Consider the following 20,361-nt stretch of genomic DNA (forward strand, 5'->3'; position numbering starts at 1 on the left):
GTAGTTCTTTCTCCTCCCGATCTTCTCTAGAGAGGTAAACACAGTCCACCCAGATCAGTCTTCAAATGTGGGGAAGTTGCTTGCTTTCTCCACTTTCCTCACATGGTGCAATGCCCAAATCCCACCACTGCAGGTGAAGTGCTCTGGTGTGTGGCTGGCTGGCTGTGCACACTGACCAGATTGACACAGAGTTCTCCAGCTGGTTTCCTGAAGGTGCAGAGGCACCCTTGTTTCATTAGCTAGTACCCCACACCTTTGTCAGGGCAGCCAAAGTCAGCATTAGGGTAATCCTCCATCTCTTACTGTTTAGCACTTGAGACACACAAAACTTTGAGGTGTCTTTATTTACCATCCTATGTCTTCACTCAAGTCCCAGATAAAATATCTACTCCAAGGCCAGCTGGAAGCTCTGGTTTTGGTGAGTGCACTGGATCGATGAGGGTCCCTTGTTCTGCACTCCTGCTTAGGCTGTTACAAGTCAGTCACCCCACCAGCACTGAGCCAACAGTCCTTTATCTTTTCAGACAGTTATAAAATACATAAAGAATGCCTTGATGACAGGAAGATGTATTTTTCCATCATTTCTCTAAATATCGAGTCCAGTAAACCAGACCAAAAAAAATTAGGAAATAAATGTAGATGGGAAAACATTGTTTTTGTGAATCACGTGAATCTCGGGGCTGCTGCTTGATTCTCTGTAGCCCTGTTAGGAGCCAGTTGGTGCCCATCCCCCCACCCCACCCCCATCATCTGTTGAAGCCCGGCTCCCAACATGACTGTATTTGGAGACAGGGCCTTTAAAGGGGTAATTAAGGTTAAATGAGGTCATGAGAGTAGAGTCCTCATTGGTATATTTGTATTCAAGGGGAAGAGACGTTAGGGATGCAAACCCAGAGGAGAGACCATTATAAGCCAAGGGGAGAGGCCTCAGAACCAATCCTGCAACACCCTGATCTCGGGCTTCCAGTCTTCTGAACTTTGAGGAAATGGATGTCTATTGTTTAAGGACCCCAGAATGTGCTATTTTGTTATGTTAGCCCTAGCAAATTAATATAGGCCTAAAAGTTTATATCGTATGTTTTAATCTCACCCCAGTCATCTTGAAACCAAGTGAGACACTGGGGAGCTCCTGGGCATGGAAGCATCTCTATCCCCCATGTCTTGTTTGTAGGAAATGGACCACAGCCTTCATGACCTTCTCTGAGTCCTGAAGGGCAGATTCATACAGTTTCTAATCAGGGAAGGGAGGGGATGCAGAGACCAGGGAGGAGCAGCCAATGCAGCCTTGGAGCAGGACCTGGTTCCACCTCAAGAGTACACAGCATTATCTTTGAGCTCTTCTACAAAACTGAAACACCTAACCAAGGGAAGATGTTAGCATTCTTCATTCCAGAGAAGACTACCTAAGGCCAGATTAAAGCAACTGGAGAAACTCAGCAATTTTAGGAAACCACCTGAGGTCAGATTAAAGGAGTGAAGGTGATGCACACGCCCTAATTCCTATCACAACCCTGCCCTTGAACCATTGCTATAAAACCCTCATTAAATCCTCCCAGGTTGGGCCACACAGTTTTGGGGGGCAGAAGGCCACTGTGTCCTCCTTGGCCTGGCAAAGCAATAAAGCTCTTCTTTGCTACTTCACCCAAAACTCTTTTCTGCAAGATTCAATTTGGCACCAGTGCAGAGATGCTGAAGTTTTGGGCCTCCGACCTGTATCTAATATTCATTACCTATATTTTTCTTAAATTTTGGTCTTTTCTATCAGTGATCACTTCATTGGGGTGACCTTTGATTTCTTCATAGGCTGACGGGAACCACAGTGTCATGACTTCCTTCCGCATCTGGGTCACCGCACATGGTGCAGGTCATAGTGGCAAGTACAAGCAAAGGACTCTTAGGTCGTTTCCTCCAAATGTGTGGAAGGATCCACATCTGGCCATGGAGACCTTGAGCACTTTCTTTCTGCTCTCATTAATTAAGTTCATTTACCTATTGGTAATGAGATTTTGATGAAGGTCTGCAGTGACAACCGGGCTTCCCAGATGGTACAGAGGTAATGAATCTGTCAGTGCAGGAGACACAGGAGATGTGGGTTCGATCCCTAGGCCAGGAAGGTGATCTGGATGAGGGCACGGCAACCCACTCAAGTATTCTTGCCTGGAGAATCCCATGGACAGAGGAGCCGGGCATGCCTCAGTCTGTAGGGTTGCACAGTGTTGGACGTGACTGAAGCGATTTCCCACGCATGCACGCACTGCAGTGATAAATGTGCACATGGCTCTCAGGCCCGAGAGTCTAGGTTTGGCCCATCCCACCGTCCCCCTTCCTTGGAAGCACAGCTAACTCCTCAGAGAACTGGCTTGGAAATGGGCACGGATATCTCTTGGGAAGTGATTCAGTGTTCTCAAGACTTGAACCTCAGCTAAGGGAAGTGTACAGGCTCATTTAATTATCGTGTAAAAGTCATGTATATGACATTGGCCATAGTCACATTGTTATAGCCACGCTTTCCGGGAAACAGACTCACTCAGAAGGACAATGCAGATAGTGGAGTGCAGTTTATTACACCGGCGGGCCCAAGGCAGAGTCACCTCTTAGCCAAGGACCCCGTCCAGCATTTGTGAAAATCTTTTATACCCCATGTGTACGTGTCCAAACCCACCACCTCAATTCCCTTGAGACTTACATAAACAAAGGCAGGGTAAATACAACTAACTACAATAACCCCATCATTCCCGTGTTATGTGTTCAAACAGTCAATAATCAATCAGCCCGCAGTTACATTCCAAACAGTTAATAACCGATAAGCCTGTGCTTACATTCTGATAGATAGTGTCCGGAGGCAGGGGTGATTAGTGTCTGTTTTCTCTTAGGCGATGAGTAACCTGGATATGATCTTCAAGGTTCCCCTGTCCGGAGGGGTTCTTATCCTTCCATTGTCGTTCCCACAGGCACTAAGCAGAGAGTTCAGAGTCCACTGGAGAGGCAGCCGAGCACGATCAGCACGGACAGGCCTGAGATGGAGTCCAGGCCCTATGAATTCCTTCTTCAACAACATTCCTTCTTCAACTAGCACTAATAATCACACAGTAATCAGATAACAATCCATAGTGATGTGTCTCTCTCTGTAATTTTCATACACACGAGCATATGCACACCCATGCATATGCAAAAAACTTTAAAAAAATCATTCTACTCAGCAAGATGTAAAAAATAAATGTCGCTTGAAATCTGAATGATTTCATGTTAATGTATTGCAGAAACCAACACAATACTGTAAAGTGATTATTCTCCAATTAAAAATTTTAAAAATTAAAAAAAGTCACGAACAAGTTAAAAAAAAATCAGACTTGATTAAAAATATACTTGTTTTCAAAGTATGTTTCAGAGATTATGCCACTGCGGTCTCTCCTATTTAAGTTGCTTTATAATGAAGACTTAGCATTTTTGTTAAAGATCTGCTGGATCCACCTTAAAGTGGTTACAGTATACTGTTCTCTGGTGAATTGTTAAGGTAGACATCTCATCCTGAAAAATTAAAAATCCAAGACAGACTTGCGTGTACAGAGATGATGACAGGAAGGAAGTGATGAACTTTTACAAAATGGGATGAGATGCTATCCAGAAATTAATTTGGATTAATATTGACATTTAGCTGATGATTTGGGCAGGATGACATGGCACTAAACGTGTGATGTTGCGTTTGATTTTCCTCATACAGTTGTCTTTCCATTTTAAAAAGTCTCTCCTCTTCTTTGTGCAGGTCCTGGGTTTATATTTAGGGATGTGCACGTTGAAAAGACACAATAAAGAGATAAGCATGCCTCGGGTGGGGACACATTTCCACCACTGCGTCTTCTCTTTCCCTTAAGTTGAATGAGGTAAATACAGAATATATTAGTTTTTTTTTTTTTAACCTCAACAAAATACAAGTTTATTTCTGCTGACACTGTATATCCAACGTGGGTGAGGTGGAGGGTCCCTTTGGGCAGAAGCTTCCACAGTCATAGTGGCAGAGAGAGAGAGAGAAAAGTGGCAATTCATACCTGGGCTCTTTTTTAAAATATAAATAGTTTACTTTTATTGGAATAGATGAACCATAAAGAAGACAGAATGCCAAAGAATTGATGCCTTTGAACTGTGGTGCTGGGGAAGACTCCTGAAAGTTCCTTGGACAGCAAGGAGATCAAACCAATCTTAAGGGAGATCAAACCTGAATATTCACTGGAAGGACTGATGCTGAAGTGGAAGCTCCAGTATTTTGGTCATATGATGCAAACAGACAACTCATTGCAAAAGTCCCTGATGCTGGGAAGGATCGAGGGCAGAAGGAGAAGAGGGCATCAGAGGATGAGATGGCTGGATGGCTTCACCGATGTAATGAACGTGAACTTGGGCGAACTTTGGGAGATGGTGAGGGACAGTGAGGCCTGGTGTGCTGCAGTCCATGGGGTCACAGAGTCGGACATGACTGGGCAACTGAACAACACTAAGCAATTTATTAATATGATGCCGTATTGGTTTCAGGCATACAGCCGTGATTCAGTTATGCGTATACATATATTCAGAATATCTTAGAATTGAAGTGTTTGAGCTATACTTCAGTAACAGTTTGGGGATGTTAGGAAAATGAGTGCCAGCGAGAAACACTTCAGTTCATTCTATTGCTGATTGCCTTCAACTCGGTGCTGTCAGCTACAAATTGGCACTTAGCAAGAGCACTGCCAACAACTGAACAGCCAAGGCATTTGACACCTGCCTCCATGCAGATTGAGCCCCGTGCTGCTAGAGCTGTTGACCTTCAACAGTCCCTGAGGGACTTCAGGGTGGAGTGAGGCCCTCTGTGCTCCAGGGAGTCTGGTGGGACAGGTCTTTAAATAGTTGGATGTTTTTAGGAACAGATTTTATGATCGCAATCCTTGCATCTCCTCATGTCTAGAAAAGCACTAAATCCCTTACCATCTGAGCCACCAGGGAAGGGTACATTAATGTAAAATTTAATTGAATTATTAAAGGACACTCTAGGGTTGTTTCTGAAGCTTATCTCAGTAACCTATCTTTGGATGAAGATCAGATGCCTCACATATGGCCTGCAATCAAGACTGGAAGAAGACATAATTTAAGGAACTGTCTCTGACCTTTCTATCAGGTACTCTTAACCACCTGAAGGGAAATTGACTCTTGGGTTAACTCTCACTTCCAAAGGCCCCTAAGCTGGCCTGGTCTATAGAGAGGCCTACTGACCTCAAGCTCACCTTAAAACAATGCTCAAGCAGAGGAACCTACACTGCGCTAGGATGAGGAGAAGAGGACATCAGCAGCAGAAAGTTCGCCCAAGATGCTAATCTGACTCGTGTGATCACTCATAATGTTCTCGATTCCTCGGACCTATGCCTATCAATCAAGTGTTTCTATCATGGACACAATTCTATGCTAGTTTAAAACCCAATCCAATCGTTTGGTCATGGCCAATTACCTGTGTCTGGTACTTTTGTGTTACCTCGGTGGATTTCTGTTCTCTAGGGTTCTGATTGGATACCCCCTACGAAATTGATTTTAGACAAGAGTTCAGTTCTATTCTATCTTCATGATATTCCTAGATGGGATCCTCTCACCTGGCCAATTAATAATACCTGCTCTGATGCTGGCCATAGATTTAAGTTTTCTCTTAGGGTCATTTAAACTCAATTGGAATGATAAGCTAAGTCTCAATAAAAAGATTAACCTCTCATCTATTAAAAGGAAAACTCCCACAATTACCGCGTGGATCTATATGGTTAACACCAGGCTATGGTCATTTAAGTTTAAAGGCTCCTCTATGTTGGCAACGGTTAAATCATACTAATAATGATCAAGTTGGTAATTATGAGACAAGGCTGGTGCTTTATGAACTGTGCCCTTAGAGAGAGTGATTGGTGTGGGACTCAGTGAATCTGTGCTGCTAACTTATGGCCTTCACACCTACAGGATGGAAATGAAGGTGTAGCCTGGGATTCCCATGAATTTTAGGTCATACATGTTAACAAATTAGAGGTAACCCCAACCAGTCTACCACTGGTATGATCCCATTGGGTCAGATTTTGCCTGGAGAATCTTTCCTGGAGAATCCCTTGGACAGAGAAGCCTGGAGGGCTATAGTCCATGGGGTCGCAAGAGTTGGACATGACTTAGCGACTACACCACCACAGTAGGTCAAAGATCTGAACTCTATTGGTATGACCATTTAGCAGCTTGTGTGTGCCTGTGTGTGTGCCTTCAGTGGGGTTGGAGGATGTAATTGACCATATGTAATGGCAACCCACTCCAGTGCTCTTGCCTGGAAAATCCCATGGACGGAGGAGCCTGGTAGGTTGCAGATTTTGGGGTTGCAAAGAGTTGGACACGACTGAGCGACTTCACTGTCACTTTCACTAAGCCTCAACAACTTTCATAAGCTTTAAATGATAGGAATCGGGTTATTAGCCTACTGAATTCTGAGACCTCTATGATGAGAAAGGCAGTGCTACACAACTGTAAGGCCATTGACACCTTACAGCATCTCAGGGAGGTATCTGTGCTACAATTCAAACTGAATGCTGTATTTTCATACCTGATAAATCCTTTAATGTAATACATTTGATGAACCACATGGAAAATCAGATTTATGCTTTAAGTGACTCATTTCCTAGTCTTGACGATCTTTTAAAAAAACTGGTTTGGTGTGGGAAGCTCGTGGCTACAATATTTACTTTTAATTCCACTAATGTTAGTAACTATACCATTTGTATTTTGCTTGTTTCACAAAATTATTATTTCTTGTATTACCATGACTGAGCCTCCAACAAAAAATGATGACTAGACTTGAAGCAGTTGATCAAATGTATAGCTTGATATATGATCAATGATTGCAATAGTGTAACTCTAGCCCGCCCAGGGATACTCTTCTATTGGGCTTCCCTTGTGGCTCAGCTTGTAAAGAATCCACCTGCAATGTGGGAGACCTGGGTTCGATCCCTGGTTTGGGGAGATCCCCTGGAGAAGGGAAAGGCTACCCACTCCAGTTTTCTGGCCTGGAGAATTCCATGGACTATACAGTCCATGGGGTCACAAAGAGTCGGACACAACTGAGGGAAGTTCACTTTCTTTTGGACTTCCCTGGTGGCTCAGATGGTAAAGCGTCTGCCTACAATGCAGGAGACCTGGGTTCAGTCCCTGGGTCAGGAAGATCTCCTGGAGAAGGAAATGGCAACCCACTCCAGTACTGTTGCCTGGAAAATCCCGTGGATGGAGAAGTGTGGTAGGCTATGGTCCATGGGGTCGCAAAGAGTAGGACACGAATGAACGACTTCACTTTCACTTTCAGGTATAAGTTCAGTTCAGCTGAGTCACTCAGTCGTGTCCAACTCTTTGCGACCCCGTGAACCGCAGCATGCCAGGCCTCTCTGTCCATCACCAACTCCTGGAGTTTACCCAAACTCACGTCCATTGAGTCGGTGATGCCATCTAACCATCTCAACCTCTGTCGTTCCCTTCTGCCATCTATCTTTCCCAACATCAGGGTCATTTCAAATGAGTAAAGTTTTTGCATCAGGTGGCCAAAGTATTGGAGTTTCAGCTTCAACATCAGTCCTTTCAATGAACCACCCAGGAGTGATTTCTTTAGGATGGACTGGTTGGATCTCCTTGAAGTCCAAGGGACTCTAAACAGTCTTCTCCAACACCACAGTTCAAAAGCATCAATTCTTATGTGATCAGCTTTCTTCACAGTCCAACTCACATCCATATGTGACTACTGGAAAAACCATAGACTTGACTAGACTGACCTTTGTTGACAAAGTAATGTCTCTGCTTTTTAATGTGCTGTCTAGGTTGGTCATAACTTTCCTTCCAAGGAGTAAGCATCTTTTAATTTCATGGCTGCAGTCACCATCTGCAGTGATTTGGGAGCACACACAAAAAAAGTCTGCCATTGTTTCCCCATCTATTTGCCATGAAGTGATGGAACCAGATGCCATGATCTTAGTTTTCTGAATGTTGAGCTTTAAGCCAACATTTTCACTCTGCTCTTTCACTTTCATCAAAAGGCTCTTTAGTACCTCTTCACTTTCTGCCATAAGGGTGGTGTCATCTGCATATCTGAAGTTATTGACACTTCACCCAGCAATCTTGATTCCAGCTTGTGCTTCTTCCAGCCCAGCGTTTCTCATGATGTACTCTGCATATAAGTTAAATAAGCAGAGTGACAATATACAGCCTTGATGTACTCCTTTTCTTATTTGGAACAAGTCTGTTGTTCCATGTCCAGTTCTAACTGTTGCTTCCTGACCTGCATACAGGTTTCTCAAGAGGCAGGTCAGGTGGCCTGGTATTCCCATCTCTTTCAGAATTTTCCACAGTTTGTGGTGATTCACACAGTCAAAGTCTTTGGCATAGTCAATAAAGCAGAAATAGATATTTTTCTGGAACTCTCTTGCTTTTTCGATGATCCCCTGGTTGTTGGCAATTTGATCTCTGGTTCCTCTGCTTTTTCTAAAACCAGCTTGAACATCTGGAAGTTCATGGTTCACATATTGCTGAAGCCTGGCTTGGAGAATTTTGAGCATTACTTTACTAGCCTGTGAGATGAGCGCAACTGTGTGGTAGTTTGAGCCTTCTTTGGCATTGCTTTTCTTTGAGATTGGAATGAAGACTGACCTTTTCTAGCCCTGTGACCACTGCTGAATTTTCCAAATTTGCTGGCATATTGAGTGCAGCACTTTCACAGTGTCATCTTTCAGGATTTGAAATAGCTCAACTGGAATTCCATCACTTCCACTAGCTTTGTTGTAGTGATACTTCCTAAGGCCCACTTGCCTTCACATTCCAGGCTGTCTGGCTCTAGGTGAGTGATCACACCATCATGATTGTCTGGGTCATGAAGATCTTTTTTTTGTACAGTTCTTTTGTGTATTCTTGCCACCTCTTCTTAATATCTTCTGCTTCTGTTAGGTCCCTACCATTTCTGTCCTTTATTGAGCCCATCTTTGCATGAAATATTCCTTGGTACCTCTAATTTTCTTGAAGAGAAAATTCCTCTTCTATTGTTTTCCTCTATTTCTTTGCATCGATCACTGAGGAAGGCTTTCTTATCTCTCATTGCTATTCTTTGGAACTCTGCATTCAAATGGGTATATCTTTCCTTTTCTCCTCTGCTTTTCACTTCCCTTCTTTTCACAACTGTTTGTAAGGCCTTCTCGGACAGCCATTTTGCTTTTTTGATTTTCTTTTTCTTGGGGATGGTCTTGATCCCTGTCTCCTGTACATTGTACCTCCTGTCATGAACCTCCATTTATAGTTCATCAGGCACTCTATCAGGTCTAGTCCCTTAAATCTATTTCTCACTTCCACTGTATATTCAAAAGGGATTTGATTTAGGTCATACCTGAATGGTCTAGTGGTTTCCCCCACTTTCTTCAATTAAAGTCTGAATATGGCAATCAGGACTTCATGATCTGAGCCACAGTCAGCTCCCGGTCTTCTTTTTGCTGACTGTATAGAGCTTCTCCATCTTTGGCTGCAAAGAATATAATCAGTCTGATTTCGGTGTTGACCATCTGGTGATGTCCATGTGTAGAGTCTTCTCTTGTGTTGTTGGAAGAGGGTGTTTGCTATGACCAGTGCATTCTCTTGGCAAAACACTGTTAGCCTTTGTCCTGCTTCATTCTGTACTCCAAGGCCAAATTTGCTTGTAACTCCAGGTGTTTCTTGACTTCCTACTTTTGTGTTCCAGTCCCCTATAATGAAAAGGACATCTCTTTTGGGTGTTAGTTCTAAAAGGTCTTGTAGATCTTCATAGAACCATTCCACTTCTTCAGCATTACTGGGCGGGGCATAGACTTGGATCACCGTGATGTTGAACGGTTTGCCGTACTTTCAGGCATGAAAAGGTGCAGTGATAGGGAATACTCTCCTGGACCGTAGCTGGAACACAGGTGTCCCGAGGTCTTTGACTCTTACGACCTAGTCCTGTGATAGCGCACTGACAACAGAACCTTCTTCAGAACTGGGAACAAGCCTTCCCAGGGACGCGGGGCAAAATGGGCACGAGATGCTCCCCAAAGTGCAGTCGGGTTTACGACCACACGGGGCCCGTGTCAACTACGATTGGCACTTACCAAGAGCATTGCCAGCAGCTGAACAACAGAGGCATTTGCCATCTGCCTCCACGGAGATTGAACCCCGTGCTGCTATGGCTGTTGACCTTCAGAGTCCCTGAGGGCGTTCAGGGTGGAGTGAGGCCCTCTGTGCTCCAGGGAGTCTGGTGGGGCAGGTCTTTAGATAGTTGGATGCTTTTAGGAACAGAGTTTATGATCGCAATCCTTGCATCTCCTCATATCTAAGTGAAAGTGAAAGTCACACAGTCGTGTCCAACTCTTTGCAGCCCCTTGGACTGTACAGTCCTTGGAATTCTCCAGGCCAGAATACTGGAGCGGGTAGCCTTTCCCTTCTCCAGGGGACCTTCCCAACCCAGGGATCGAACCCAGGTCTCCCGCATTGCAGGCGGATTGTTTACTAGCTGAGCCACAAGGGAAGCCCTCATATCTAGAGAAGACTAAATCCCTTCATGGTGACATCAGATCCTCATGACTAACAAAAACCTTTTGAAAAATGAGTGTTTCAGGGCACTGAACTCCCCCTTCACCAAAATCTTATATATTGACTTTCCCCCACTGCCGCGTAGGAGCAGCCTTCAGAGCTATCTGAGATGCTGCCTCCCAGGTTTGGCCAACAGACAATAGAAACTGTTCTTCTACTTTATTCTTGTACATTCAGAATTCCAACAGGCTGAAATGACTGTGCTTTCTCAAGTTCACTCTGATGTTAGCCACACTGACCTGACCGTGAATTACTGACAAGATCAGTGAACTTCCTGTGGGGAGCCTTCAAGTGAAGATGGAGATGCCACGTGGGCGGGACTACTGCTCCGACCGCACATCAGCCTAAGTCAGGGGCGACTGAAGCCGTATGGATTCTTAGTCTTGGCCCTGGGCCTGCCACCCCCCCCACACTTCAGGCCAGGCCTTCGGAACTGCACACTTGTGATAACCAGCCACCTCGACTTTTAGTCCCCCCTCTGGGCTTGGCCTGCGGCCTGTTCGTACAGATGTGTCTGGCCACTGGAGCCGTGTGACGAGGGTCACAGCCCAGCATCTAGAGAGAGGTGCCCTGTCATTCTTGACCCTCTGCTGTTAGGACCTGAAAGCTGCAGAGTCTGGAGTCCAGCTAATGACCAACTCTCAGTTTAGGAACCTGGGATCCCTAAAAGAGTAGATTCCTCCGAGGTCCTGCTCCTCTGACTGGCAGAACCTGGAAGAGCACTAAAGTTCCCCAGGCCCTCAGGTCAGAGTTCTAGCAGAAACACCCAGGGCACCCACCTCCCCCCACTTTCCCATGGTCTTGTCACTTGGGCATCCAAACTGATGTTGCCTGGGTGACTTCAGAGTGATGGGCACAGTATGGCCCTGGAGGCCTGCTGGGGAAAGACAATGAGAAAGGCCCGTCCCCTGTGCAGTATAGCGGTGGGGAGAGACAGGAAGCCGAGGGCACGAAGGAGAAAGAGGCCAATTGAGGCACAGGGTTTATTATCGGGCAAGCATGAATAGACTGCAAAGTCGGATGAGACTCTCATGCAGACACGTATGGGGAAGTAGAACAGTTAGAGCTTTTCTCATCTCCTTGAGAGACAAGTGGCTGCCTTTGGGATGTCTCTGGCACACCTCAGGAGTTAATTTTGGAGGTGCAAGTGTTTACAGTTCCAGGGGTCACAAGCCTTTGACCTTGGAGCTATAACATGGAGATATCAGTCTCTTACTGAGGCTCCTGCTTGCAAGGACATACCCTGAGGAGGGGAGAAGGGAAGACAGCTGCCTTTCTCCCCTCACTGAACGGAGAGTCCATCGTTTAACCCTTTTCTGCCTGTGTGTGTTTCTGATTGCTGCTGTAACAAATAACCACAAATCCAGTGACTTAAAACCATACAAATGTATTTCTTACCGTGTGGAGGTCAGAGTCTAAAATGGGCTGGCAGGACTGTGCTCTCTCTGGAGGCTGCAGGGGGCACCCTGTCCCCTGCCCGCTCCAGTCGCCAGAGCCCACCATGTTCTTTGCTCATGGCCCCCGTCCCCCCTTCAGGGTCAGCAGCACAGCATCTTCAAACCTCTTTCTCCCTGTTGCTCGCCTTCTGTCATGTCACTCCCTCTGTCTGTAGTCAGCTCCTGCTCTGTCTCCTCGTATAAGGACCCTGATGACTGCATGGGGCTAATCCAGGTACTGCAGGATCAAGTCCCTACAAGATCCTTACCTTAATCATGCCTGCCCCCTGAGATAACAAAGTCACACGTCGCAGGGATCACGATGCCTTTGGGTCATGACTCAACCTTCCACATTCCCCAGGCTTAGCGCTCTGATGGATTCCACTGTGGCCTGATATGGGCATCACCCCAGTGTCACTGCCCCAACAGAGGGGATACTTTGGGCTGTGTGAACACTTGTGAGGACAGGTATCTTTTGTCCATCCTTGTAGGAAAAGAGGAAATATGGCTATGAGGTTTCAAATTTGGGACTGAAGCTTAATAGTGTGATAATAATTAGAAATACTGGTTTAAAAATATTTTAATCTCTTGCTGGAGTGCATGCATGCTAAGTTGCTTCAGTCGTATTCAACTCCTTGCGACCCTGTGAACTGTAGCCCCCCAGGCTCCTCTGTCCATGGGATTCTCCAGAAAAGAATACTGGAATGGGTTGCCATGCCCACCTCCCGGGGACCTTCCCAACCCAGGGGTGGATCTTGAATCTCTTATGTCTCCTGCACTCGTAGGCAGGTTCTTTACCTCTAGGGCCACTTGGGAAGCTTGCTGGAGTAGCATTGGGAAGTTCTCTGAGCTTCCATGGAGAGAAGGATGCAGCCAAAGGAAACAGTCTGCGCTGCACTGTTCAACAGGCATTCGGACCCCTATTTCATGGCGTTTGTCTCTTGGAGAATTAAGCAATCATTTCTAAGGGTACCATAACCAGAATTTCCATGAATTATTCAGTGTTTGATTTCTGCCTCTGTGTAACAGAAACGCGAATCTTGCTTTCACCGAAGAAAGTGGTTGCTATGCAAAGATTGTCCAGAAGAAGGAGCCAAAGGCTTTGAAATGTGCCAGGAGCCCTGAGCTGGTTCTAGGGAACAAGAAGCAGCAGCCGCAAAAGGGATGGAGCGAGGTGGCTAGCTGCTACAGGTGCCTGCTGCTCACATACTGGGTGCTCAGCTGGGCCCTCCGTGCCTCCCTGCGAGTCAGTCACGCAGGGCCTGGGGCACCTTCTCCCCACTTAAGGATCCTTGCTTCAGTTCATCAGGGTAATATAAATGTGAATACTTGCTTTAAAAAAATTGTAAAAGAAATATACACCTTGAAATTCAAAATAGCAACTAGTAGTGCTGACAGCCCTACTGTAGCCTGCCAGGCTCCTCTGTGGAATTCTCCAAGTAAGAATACTGAAATGGGTAGCCATTCCCTTCTCCAGGGGATCTTCCCAACCCAGGGATCGAAGCCAGGTTTCCTGCCTTGCAGGCAGATTCTTTACCAATGAGCCACCTGGGAAGCCATTTAAAAAGTTGTAAAAGAAATATACACATTGAAAATTCAAAATAGCAATTAGTAGCACTGAAAACTAAATATCTTGTTATGTTCCCATAGATATAAATACTATTATCAGTTAATCCATAGGCTTCCAAACGTTACGTGTTCGCGTTCTTTGTCTGAGTCGCGCACACTCAGGTTTGTTTGGAGCTCACAGCCGCGATGACTCATCAGGGTGTGTTTGTGCATTGCTGTCTCCCAGCATCTTTGCTTCTTCGATTACGGAGTTTTGGTTGCGGGATGTGGAGAGGTGCAGAAAAGACAAGAATTACAAGAGTGGGCCTAGACACTGATGAGGAAGAGAAGAAAGCAGTGCATCCCAGTTCAGGGAGACACGGGGCTTCTCTCTGCTCTTGTTTTATTCTCCAAAGCCAACCTGAACTGTAACAGAAACCACCTTCTTCTCAAGGACCCCGGTGATCAAAATACCAGATGGCCTTGTGTGTGGAGGGTTGGCAAACCCTCTCCTTTGAGGGCACATGTGGCCCCAGGCTGACCTTGTAGTTTTGCTCCCCTGAACCCTGAGAAAGGGGGCTGGCAGCTGAGCCACCAGCAGCCCCGACTGTGGTCAGATAGCCCTGGCCACGTAGACTGCATCTGACTGTGGGGCTCCGAGAGGGTACGGGCATGCCTGGCGGGAAGCTGTGGTTCCCCAGCTGAGGGGACTCCTGGCCGGGACTGGCGGTGGTAGCAGGGAGCCGGGCTCCTATGGGGCAGGGGCGTCCGAGCACCCAGGTGGGCCCGCTGTCTCCTCATTCACCTGCGCTGTGTCCGGGGCGCTGGACTGCAGCAGGCCTGACCCTGACAGAGGCCCTGGGTGCTGCCCCGCCTGCTTGGGACACGTCCTGGCCCAGGTCCTCCTCCGTGATCCAGTGCCGAATGGGACCGATCATCCTGTAAGTAATGCGATCTCGAGACAGCGAAAAGACTGCTAGAAAGTGGGCGGTAAGTTTAGGGTTCCCCGAAGTGGTGGCTGCGGTGGTGTCTGCTCTCCAGACAGCCACAGGGCCAGTGGTTGGGACATGAGCCAGGTGAGTTAGGGAGGATGGAGGGCCTTGATTCCCCAAACAACAGCTGTGGCAAAACCAGGGGTCCAGGGCATTACACCTCTCCTTTAGATGTGTGAAAGGATTTTAATGTAAATGGAACTGGAGGAATTGAAATGGAGAATCACATGCATGTACCCTCAGAAGAATGGAGAGACTGATTTCCTGTAAATGTCTGATTTACAGAACACCTAGAGATATCTCTTAATCAATGAACATTCACCAAGGAGCTCTTCCCATCCTCAGGCCAAGGAGCTTACTGCTGGGATTCTGCATGGACGTGCCCCTCTTTGCACTTCAGGCCCATCGATACGGCTCACCCCAAGCCCTCAGCGGACTCACCTGTAGCACTAACGCAAGCATGTCCTGAGTTATAATTCTTCTGCTGAACCGGGAAAAAACCTCAGTTTCTTCTCAATTGAACCTGCCTCAGTTTACCTCTATTCGGGTTGATAGTCTTCACCTCATCTCACAAACTTTTATTAATCTCTCTTTCCTCTGAATTCCCTACCCAATGACTCAACCTCAGTCTGGGCAATACTGTCATGACATCCTATAGGGTCAGAACACATTATCTTTTAAAGTTTTAAAAGACCCTCTGCGCACTGCCATATTTAAAATAGATAATCAATAAGGACTTACTGTATAGCACAGGGAATTCTGCTCAGTATTTTATAATAAACTAAATTGGGAAAGGTTTTGAAAAAAAAAATAGACACAGGTATATGTATAACTGAGTCACTTGCTGTACTCCTGAAACTAACACAACATTGTAAATCAACTATGCCCCAATTAAAAAAAAAAAAGACTTTTTGCACAAGTTTAGCATCCAGTAAGTGGTTAATTGATGCTTAAATCGATTAGTCTTTTGCAGTTTATGCTTTTGTTTTGTTTTGTTTCTCCAGACAGCCCACTTCACCCTGGCTTGCCAGCTGACATGGTGGTAACTAAGATTTCAGGAGTAGGCATTCCCAACTTCCCTTTCTATTACTGCTTTCAGATTTTGTTTCCATGAATGGTTTTACTTTTCATGAATGTGTTTTCTCAGGGAGAGATTCTTTTCTGAAATGATACCTACATTCTGGGACAATGAAGCTCCATGTCTATTCAGCAAAGCATCTCCTATTTCTTTTCAAAAACTCCACTCTTGTGCCAAGACCCCATTAATCATCAAACAAGTAGTACAGAAAGTCCTGGTTGAACACCTGTCATCTAATCCTTCTCAAAAGTGAACTGGGAGAAACCAAATAGTGTGGTAAGATGAATCAAGTTTTTAGTTCTGAATGAACTGGCAGTCCTTTTAAAAGTGATTTTGTTTTCAACTAGGAACATTAGAGAAATGTATTAGGATTCTTTTTTTTTTGCACCAACTGGGTAAAAATCTTGACTTTGAGGTGACATTTTATTTTTGTTTTGCAACCAGACAATTTATAATAACTCTATAATATTTCTTAAAATTGCATATTATTTCTCTAGGTGGTTTTGGAAATAAGCCCTATATTATTATTATTTTATCCATGTAAAAAATCGAAAACTAGATAACTATAAATGGGATTTCCAGTCATGCCATCTTCATTAAAAATACAGCTATGTATTTATCAGAACTGATCCACCCAACACATTTCTAATCTCTATTGTTCCCTCTTGTTCCATTTATTACTGCCTAGGAAAGCATAAGGCTAAATAATTTGTAAGCACAGTAGAAATCCCTAAAAGAGAAAAGCTCAGAACTAATTTTAGAAGAAGAAGAAAACCACCATGTGCTTGCTCTTAGGTCCCTAGATTGCATGACTGATTTAATTCCATAAATAAACAACCTGCCCACATTTTCAGATAACATTATCAACTGAATTCAGTTCAGCACAATACTCGTCTCCAGAGCTGGTGAACTTGGGTGAGGGCATTTGCTACGGTGGCCTGAGATGATGAGTCAGGCTTCAAAGCCCAGCAGCTGTAGCCTTGCCCTCACTCCAATTCATTCTCCAGCGCTTAGCTTCTCCACATGTGAGGTGGAGACTGCATAGAGCTTCTCCATCTTTGGCTGCAAAGAATATAATCAATTGATGTCCGTGTGTAGCATCTTAAATTCAGACTTAAGTTGAAGAAAGTAGGGAAAACTACTCAACCATTCAGGTATGACCTAAATCAAATCCCTTACGATTATGCAGTGGAAGTAAGAAATAGATTCAAGGGAAGATCTGATAGAGTGCCTGATGAACTATGGACAGAGGTTCATGACATTGTACAGGAGACAGGGATCAAGACCATCCCCAAGAAAAAGAAATGCAAAAAAGCAAAATAGCTGTCTGAGGAGGCCTTACAAATAGCTGTGAAAAGAAGAGAAGCAAAAAGAAAAGGAGAAAAGGAAAGATATACTCATTTGAATGCAGAGTTCCAAAGATTAGCAAAGAGATAAGAAAGCCTTCCTCCATGATCAATGCAAAGAAATAGAGGAAAACAATAGAATAGGAAAGACTAGAGATCTCTTCAAGAAAATTAGAGATACCAAGGAATATTTCATGCAAAGATGGGCTCAATAAAGGACAGAAATGGTAAGGACCTAACAGAAGCAGAAGATATTAAGAAGAGGTGGCAAGAATACACAGAAGAACTGTACAAAAAAGATCTTCACGACCCAGATAATCACAATGGTGTGATCATTTACCTAGAGCCAGACATCCTGGAATCTGAAGACAAGTGGGCTTTAGGAAGCATCACTACGAACAAAGCTAGTGGAGTTGATGGAATTCCAGTTCAGCTATTTCACGTTCTAAAAGATGACTGTGAAAGTGCTGCAACTCAGTAAGTCAGCAAATTTGGAAAACTCAGCAGTGGCCACAGGACTGGAAAAGGTTAGTTTTCATTCCAGTCCCAAAGAAAGGCAATGCCAAAGAATGCTCAAACTACCACACAATTGCACTCATGTCACACGCTAGCAAAGTAATGCTCAAAATTCTCCAAGCCAGGCATCAACAATACGTGAACCATGAATTTCCAGATGTTCAAGTTGGTTTTAGAAAAAGCAGAGGAACCAGAAATCAAACTGCCAATATCCCTGAATCATCAAAAAAAGCAAGAGAGTTCCAGAAAAGCATCTATTTCTGCTTTATTGACTATGCCAAAGCCTTTGACTGTGTGGATCACGATAAACTGTGGAAAATTCTTCAAGAGATGGGAATACCAGACCACCTGACCTGCCTCTTGAGAAACCTGTATGCAGGTCAGGAAGCAACAGTTAGAACTGGACAGGGAACAACAGACTGATTCCAAATAAGAAAAGGAGTACATCAAAGCTGTATATTGTCACCCTGCTTATTTAACTTACATGCAGAGTACATCATGAGAAATGCTGGACTGGATGAAGCACAGCTGGAATCAAGATTGCTAGGAGAAATATCAATAACCTTAGGTATGCAGATGACACCACCCTTATGGCAGAAAGTGAAGAACTAAAGAGCCTCTTGATGAACGTGAAAGAGGAGAGTGAACAAGTTGACTTAAAGCACAACATTCAGAAAACTAAGATCATGGCATACAGTCCCATCACTTCGTGGGAAATAGATGAGGAGACAGTGGAAACACTGGTTGACTTTATTTTTGGGGGCTTGCAAATCACTGCAGATGGTGACTGCAGCCATGAAATTAAAAGACTCTTACTCCTTTGAAGGAAAGTTATGATCAACCTAGAGAGCATATTAAAAAGGAGAGACATTACTTTGTCAACAAAGGTCTGTCTAGTCCAGTCTATGGTTTTTCCAGTAGTCATGTATGGATGTGAGAGTTGGACTATAAAGAAAGCTGAGTGCTGAAGAATTGATGCTATTGAACTGTGGTGTTGGAGAAGACTTTTGAGAGTCCCTTGGATTGCAAGGAAATCCAACCAGGCCATCCTAAAGGAAATCAGTCCTGAATATTCATTGGAAGTACTGATGTTGAAGCTGAAACTCCAATACTTTGGCCACCTAATGGGAAGAACTGACTCATTTGAAAAGATCCTGATGCTGGGAACGATCAAAGCAGAAGGAGAAGGGGGGTGACAGTGGATGAGATGGTTGGATGGCATCACCAAGTCAATGGACATGAGTTTGAGTAAACTCCGGGAGCTGGTGATAGACAGGGAGGCCTGGCATGCTGCAGGCGTGGGGTCACAAAAAGTTGGACTTGATGGAGCAACTGAACTGAAGTGAACCGTTTCAACGGGAAGCTGCAACGCCCTCAGATGGGGCCATGCAATCATTGTGGACACCGGCCGACCCCACAGCTACCTCTGCCTCCCATGGATTCATCCAAGAATTTCTGAACCATCTTAACGGTGAGTCTTATGGGCTTTTCTCCCTCAATGTGAATCCTCCTGCTAACAAAACATGCTGTGAAAATTAAGAAAAGCAAACCTTAACTATAGTTGGAGTCTGGAAGGTCTGTAGAGGGAGCTCTTATGCCATGTCATTCATCCTCAGTTACCTCAACACAAAGAGGCATTTACAGATCCCAAGAGGATGAAATACACCTTGCATTCCCAAACAAGAAGTGCAGCCACATTACCACCCCAGCTGGAGGAGAGAAGACTTCCCCTTTGGCCAGCAACAAACCACCTAATAGACAATTCTGCAGTTTAGCTAATAAGAAGCCATTTTCACCTGAATGTTTACTTTCCTCCACTGAAATTACACTTGTTCTTTTGCTGATGACTTATTTCCTTGTCCTGCTCTTCTTAGCTTAAAAACCATCAATGATGTTTAACCCCTTGGAGTATCTCCCTATCTTCCAAATGAAATGCTCCCTGGTTCATGAATCATTTGCTAGAGTCAGTTTATTACAAATTCAAAGTAAATCTTCAAATTCACTCAGTTAATTTTTGTTTTTTAATGTACTGGTGGCGGCGATGGGATCTCAGGGGAATTTCTGATGACATTTGGAGACAAGGAGAAACAGCTGTGGTGCCCACGCACCGTCCGAGTTCACTGTCTTTCTTGCCATCCGTGGAGGTTGTTAGTAAGCTCCTCTTGGTTTGAGCTCCATCCTCTTTGCCTTTGTGCCCCTAAACTAATTGGCTTTCCTTTCAGGGCAGGTTGGGTTGGCTGGCAGACCATTCTGCCTGAGGCCAAACCCATAGCCTGTTAGATCAAATTTCCAGTGCACAGAAACATTTCTTGGTTGTTGCCAGTCTATTTTTGAGTGGTAAGCCCTAGCCCCTAATTTTGTTTGCTAGGTTCCACGTTGGGAACTGCTTACAGTGCAGTCTATACTTCCCCATGGGTTTGGAATCGGTATCAGCCCCCAGATTCTGTGCTCAGAACGGGCGGCGAGCAGCTATAGGTTTCCATTTGGCATGGAGTCAGTTTCTAGTCCCCACTTCTTGGGATTTCCCGATCCTATGCTTTTCTTCAGCACGAGGCTCTCTGAGAGTTGGTGGTTGTGTCTCATCTGGCCAGGTGGTGGTAGCATCTCTCGGGTAGCGCTGGTACATTACGGCAGAGGTTTGTTTGTCTTGTTTGGGGATGACAAAGGTTGGCTAAGGAAATGGGAGCCTTTACCCCTGTTGAGCATGCCACCTTCTGGCACACCAGCTTATTTTATATTTTATATGTAAGAGCTATAGACCTTGAGGCTGTAGATATCTAGAAAGATGGCAAAATTTTATTAACATTGATCTAGAATTATAATAGTCATCG

Source organism: Muntiacus reevesi, chromosome 17, assembly GCF_963930625.1.
Source record: "Muntiacus reevesi chromosome 17, mMunRee1.1, whole genome shotgun sequence".
NCBI classification, from domain to species: domain Eukaryota; kingdom Metazoa; phylum Chordata; class Mammalia; order Artiodactyla; family Cervidae; genus Muntiacus; species Muntiacus reevesi.